General features: G+C 44.3%; 1 protein-coding gene across 1 annotated transcript in view; it reads right to left on the bottom strand.

Annotated features, from left to right (window-relative positions):
- The window catches only part of LOC102814344 (oligophrenin-1-like), a 673,730-nt gene that overhangs the window by 376,738 nt on the left and 291,163 nt on the right, over window positions 1–5,829 (bottom strand). The window lies entirely within an intron of this gene.

A 5,829-nucleotide genomic window follows, 5' to 3' on the forward strand; every position in this document is an offset into this window, starting at 1 on the left:
AGCTTAATATAAGTATGTTTTTAAAGTCCTAACTCTCTTTCAGTCACTTCTGCCCTCCTCTCCTTGCTGTTAGGTGCTGTCTAGTCAATTCCGACCCATAGCGACCCCCCACAGGGTCTCCGAGGAGCATCTGGTGGGCATGAACCACCGACCCTGCAGCTCAAAAGGCCCTGAAGTACGTCACCTCAGCCCACAGCGCTGTGCTGGACTCCTCTCAAACCAGTGAAAAAAAAAAAACAGCAGACCACATACAACGTACATCTGCGTCCCCCGCACAGGGCCTCCGAGGAGCAGTCCGTGAGCTTGAACCATCGACCCCGCAGACCAAAAGGCCCTGCAGTGGCACCCCAATCCACAGAGCTACAATGGGTCACCTCTCAAACCAGTGAATGTAACCCAACCAAATAGGACACACATCCGTGTCTCCTGTATAAGGTTTCCAATGAAATGCTGGTGAGCATGAACCATCGGCTCTGTCCTACCATCCTTGTCGTTCAATAGAGTTTGCAGTGCAGCATCTCAACCCACAAAACTATGCTGGGCTCCCTCTCAAACCAGTGAAGAAAGGCAGACCAAACCCGCGTCTCTGCCTGGTCCGGGTGTGTAAGCTCCTGGCAGAGGAAAGCACCAGCGGTGGGGGCTGGTCCCGGCCACTCGGCTAAGCCCCCACCTTCCCTCACCCAGAGGTATGTGGGCAAACCGTGAGTGCACCCACTCCCGACACCAAAGAAAAAAAAACAAGATCGGAGCCAACCAAAACCGGCAAAGCACACCGTGCGCCTTTTTTTCCCCCCCTAAATGTTCCTGCGGAGCGTTTCTGCGGCATTTCTACGACCCCTATTTAGTCCAGCTGCTCTGTCTTGCCCAGGATGTGGGTCAAGGTCTCCTAGCCTGGCTGGCGGACTCAAGGGTACGCGACCTCCCACCTCTGCTCCAAACTCCACTGACTCCTAGCCTCCAAACCACTCCTATCTATGTGGGTCCGAATCCCAGAGCTCTGTCTTGTCTCCTTTCTGCCTGGAATTCCGAGCCACTTTTGACAGCGACCTTCACTATGCCTTCACCTTAGCCGCCAGCAAGCCCTGCCCTCTCTTCTTCTTCAGTTAGTTTATAATGTTCTTACTCTGTTTTGGGCCCCTCTGAGTTTTGCTACTTGTTGAGATACTGTGGGGTGGATTATGACCCACTGCTACCCAGTATATGGTTGCCAATAGCAACTGTTGGTCTTGAACCACAGTTTCTGAAAATCTCAAGGCTTTGGTCTGGTGGATTAAACTACAGCAGGGGTGCTTTGTTTTTGGTATTAAGCTGCTACTCAGCTTGGGCTGGCTGAAACCTTGATGCTTTGCTGGGCGTGCCTGGGGCTAAGAGGCTGGGCAGAGGGCTGGCCTAGACCGAAGAGGTGGGGGATGGGCTTCGTGCTTGTAGACAGATGGGGTCTGTTTTTGATGACGTCTAAAATGCCTCTCTTTGTCTCCCTGTGCCTTGAGTCCCTCAATTTGTCCTATATACTAGCCAGTAATGCCTAATGTGGCAATGAGGACCCCCCTGGGATGGGCTCTGTTGGTTCCTGTGGCCGCTCTAGTTTTCAGAGAGCTTCAGCCCTTTGAATGGCTCTGCTCAGGTCCTGCTAGGTTCCACAGTGGGCGGGGCCGTCCCCAGGTAGGTGCCTGGAGCAGGCGTGTGGAAGTTAGAAATGCTCGTAACTCCTCAATAGTTTGATCCTTCAAAAAAACAAGTTCATAAAGTTGCAGCCTAATGTTTTATATTTACCCAAAAGCTGTCTGTCTACCAGGCAGGGGTCCCAATTTGTGATACCGCCCCCTCCTTTCTCCCGAGCCCGCGTATCTGTCCTGTCCGGTCAGGGAAGCGCCGTCCCTCTCTCCAATACGTAGATTGATTTCTTGACTGATGATTTCATGAGTGTTGACGGATAATTTGAGAAAAATGAAGTTTTAGATAAATTTAATATTTTCTCCGTTTACCTTGATGTTATTTATTGGTCCAGGGGTGAGGAATTTTGCTTTCATTACATTGAGGTGCAACCCAAAATGAAGGTTGTGCTCTTTGGTCTTCATCACTAAGTATTTTAAGCCCTTCTTGATTTCGGCAAGCAAGGCTATAACATCTGCATACCACAGGTTGCTAATGAGACTTCCTCCAAAACTAATGTCAAGCTCTTTCTTATATAACCCAGCTTCTTAGATTATTTGGTCAGCATACATATTGAATAAGTATGATGAAAGAAAACAACCCTGGCAAACACTTTCCTTTAAGATGTTCAGTTTTCCTTTGTTCTTTGATCTATGTATAGGTTACTCATGATCACAACCAAGTGTTCCAGAATACTGTGGAGATAATGTTATCCACAGCTTGTCATGATCCACACAACCAAAAGCCTTTGAGTACTAAACAAAGCACAGGTAACCATCTTTCTGGTATTTTCTTTCAGCTAAGATCCATCTGATGTCAATAATGATATTCCTTGTTTCATGTCCTTGTCTGAATCTAGGTAGACCCTGTTGCAGTTTCCTGTCCATTTATGGTTGCAATGATTTATGAAGAATCTTTAGCAATATTTTACTTGCATGCAATATCAATGATATTCTCTGTGATTTCCACATTCTGTTGAGTCACTTCTCTTTGGAATGGGCACAAATATGGATTCCTTCAAATCAACTGGCTAGATAACTGTCTTCCAAATTTCTTGGAATACATGAGTGAGTACTTCCAGTGCTGCAGAAATTTATTGAAAGATTTCAATTTGTATTTCATCGATTCCCAGAGCCTTATTCTTTGCCAATGACTTCAGTGCAGCTTGGACTTCTTCAGTACCATTGGCTCTATCATATGCTACCTCTTGAAATAGTTGAACATCGACTATTTCTTTTTTGGTACAGTGACTTTGTGTATTCCTTCCATCTTCTTTTGATGTTTTCTGCGTCATTCAATATTTGTCCCATAGAATCTTTCAATATTGCAAGTCGAGGTTTCATTTTTTTCTTCAGTTCTCTCAGCTTAAAAATGCTGAGCGCGTTCTTCCCATTTGATTTTCTAACTCCAAGTCCTTGCATATTTCACTATAATATTTGATTTTCTTTTCTTGAACTGCCCTTTGAAATTTTCTGTTGAGCTCTTTTAACTCCTCACTTATTCCTTTTTTTATATTCTAAGTTATTATTGTGAATTATGTGATAGTTTACATGGGAGAATATTAGCTTTACATTCATAATATCAAATATCGCTTCATTGCCATACTTACAATACCCTCCATGCATCATCAAACAACCAAAAGGTACACCCCGCAAGTCTGCTCCTCAGTCATCCGCACAATGCCCCTCTCCTTCTCTGGGTCTAGAGTCCTGAGTCGATCCATCTCTCCACGACATTGTCTCTGCCTCCATCTCTGGCGTCACTTCTTCTCTGGGTAGGGTCCCACACACCGCTCTTCTCTCTTGATGGTCCCAAGGACCTCCGTTCTGGACTGAAAAGTCAACCACTCCCCTCCTTTTGCTACAAAATGTCTACCTTGACATTTCCAATATTCACAGTCAGTCCTGATAGCAATTATTCACTATTGTACCACAAGAGTCCTATCCCCATCTCCTTTCATCAGCCATGCCCAGAAAGATTTGATAATACTTCGTCGAGATTCTACATTCCTCCACAGCCAATGGATCTAGGCTGACTCTTGGAACCTCATAAGGCAGTCACTTATTGCCACTGTACCCCCCTCCCCATTTTGGATAGCTAATGTGTCCAAGTTTCCCACCCCTGTCTACCCTGTATACCGAGGGGGTGAGAATGATCCTCTCTGTAAAGATTTGTCCCCTCTTTTGAGCTACCATAGGTATAGGTCAAGTTGATCAAATTGTGTCAGATTACTCTTTTTTTCCCTCTTCTTTCTTCTTCCAGCTAAGTTCTGATCATCCAGCCATTTGAAGTCAGGTCAAGTGGGCATTATCTGCAAGTGTGGATGTTGTTATGCATATTTACTCACTTCTTATCAGCTGGACACTTCACTCTCCACTCTAGACCTCTGTGGCTATATCACTGTCTCTGGGCCCAGGAGTCCCCAGATCTTGCCATACTTTTGACCAAACAGGTCTCCATCGAGATTCACAGGAGTCTATTGAATGTGATCGAACTTAGCTCACAACTTCATTGCTGTTTTTCCCTCATTTACCCTTATCAGTGACCAGCGTGAACAGCAGTCAGACTCCATGCCTCCTCGTATATTCCCCTTGAGACTTAATCTTGGAAGGGAATTTGCCCTGAGGGGACCTGACTACTTTCCTTAATGGCTCCTGGTTGAGCAACTTGGTTGTTCTTGTAGTAGTCAGTTGGACTGCCATTACTTTCAAGAAGTATCTTCTGTTCTTCTAGCCGCTCCAGGCTGGTCTGCTTATTCTTTCAAGAGATTTCCCACCTCGGAAGATTCTGGATAAGGTTCAGAATTCCACACCTATGGTCTTATGTAATGCAGAGGCTCCGCAGGAAGCCTGCTTAACTGGACAAGTTCTAGCCCCATTTTAGGTATTCAAATCAGTTATTGGTAGAAGACAGACTTATAAGCTTTCTATGCCAATCATCTGACAGTTTGTCATGCTGCTGTGGCTTGTGAGTTGCTGTGATTCTGAAAGCTATGCCACCAGTATTTTAAATACGAGCAGGGTAACCATGGTGGACAGGTTTCAGATGAGCTTGCAGACAAAGACAGCCTAGGAAGAAAGAGTGGTTAACTACTTCCAAATCTTTAGTGATTGAATCCCTTATGAATAGCAGAGAAATACTGGCAGATATAGTGCTGGAAAATGAGCCCCTCAGGTTGGAAAGCACTCAAAATGTGACTGGGGAAGGGCTTCCTCCTCAAAGTAGAGCTGACCGTGATAATGCGAATGGAATAAAGCTCCTGGGAGAAAAGCCTGAGGGACCTTCATTTGCTGATGGGGCACAATTCAAAATGAAGAGAAACAGCTGTAAACATCCATTGATAATCGGAACATGGAATGTATGAAATATGAATCTTGGAAAATTGGAAGGTGTCAAAAATGAAAAGGAAAGCATAAACCTCGATATCTTAGGCATTAGTGAGCTGAAATGGACTGGTAATGGCGATCTGACAACCACATGGCTTACTATGCTGGGAATGACAGATTGAAGAGGAATGGTGTTGCATTATTGTCAGAAAGAACATATCCAGATCAGACATGAGGTACAATGCTCTCTGTGACAGGATAATATCCATGCACCTACAGGGAAGCCCGGTTAATACCACTATTATTCAAATTTACACACCAACCACTAAAGCCAGTGAGGATGAAATAAAAGAATTCGATCAACTTCTTAAATCTGAAACTGACCAAACATGCAATCGAGATGTATTAATCATTAGTGGTGATTGGAATGCAAAGGTTGGGAGCATAGAGGAAGGATCAGTAGTTGGAAAATATGGGCTTGGTGATAGAAATGATGCTGGAGAATGCATGATAGAATTCTAGAAAACCAATGATTTGTTCATTTCAAATAGCTTCTTTAGACAGCATAAGAGACGACTATACAAATGGAATACATAGAAATCAAATTGACTACATCTGTGGAAAGAGATGATAGGAAAGCTCCATATCATCAGTCAAAACAAGGCCAGGGGCAGACTGTGGAACAGACCATCAATTACTGATATGTAAATTCAAACTGAAGGTGAAGAAAATGAAAACAAGTCCACGACAGGCAAAATATGACCGTGAATATATCCCACCTGAATTTAGAGATCAACTGAAGAACAGATTCGATACATTGAACACTAAAGACCGAAGACCAGAAGAGTTG

Source organism: Chrysochloris asiatica, unplaced genomic scaffold, assembly GCF_000296735.1.
Source record: "Chrysochloris asiatica unplaced genomic scaffold, ChrAsi1.0 scaffold00118, whole genome shotgun sequence".
Taxonomy (NCBI): Eukaryota; Metazoa; Chordata; class Mammalia; order Afrosoricida; family Chrysochloridae; genus Chrysochloris; species Chrysochloris asiatica.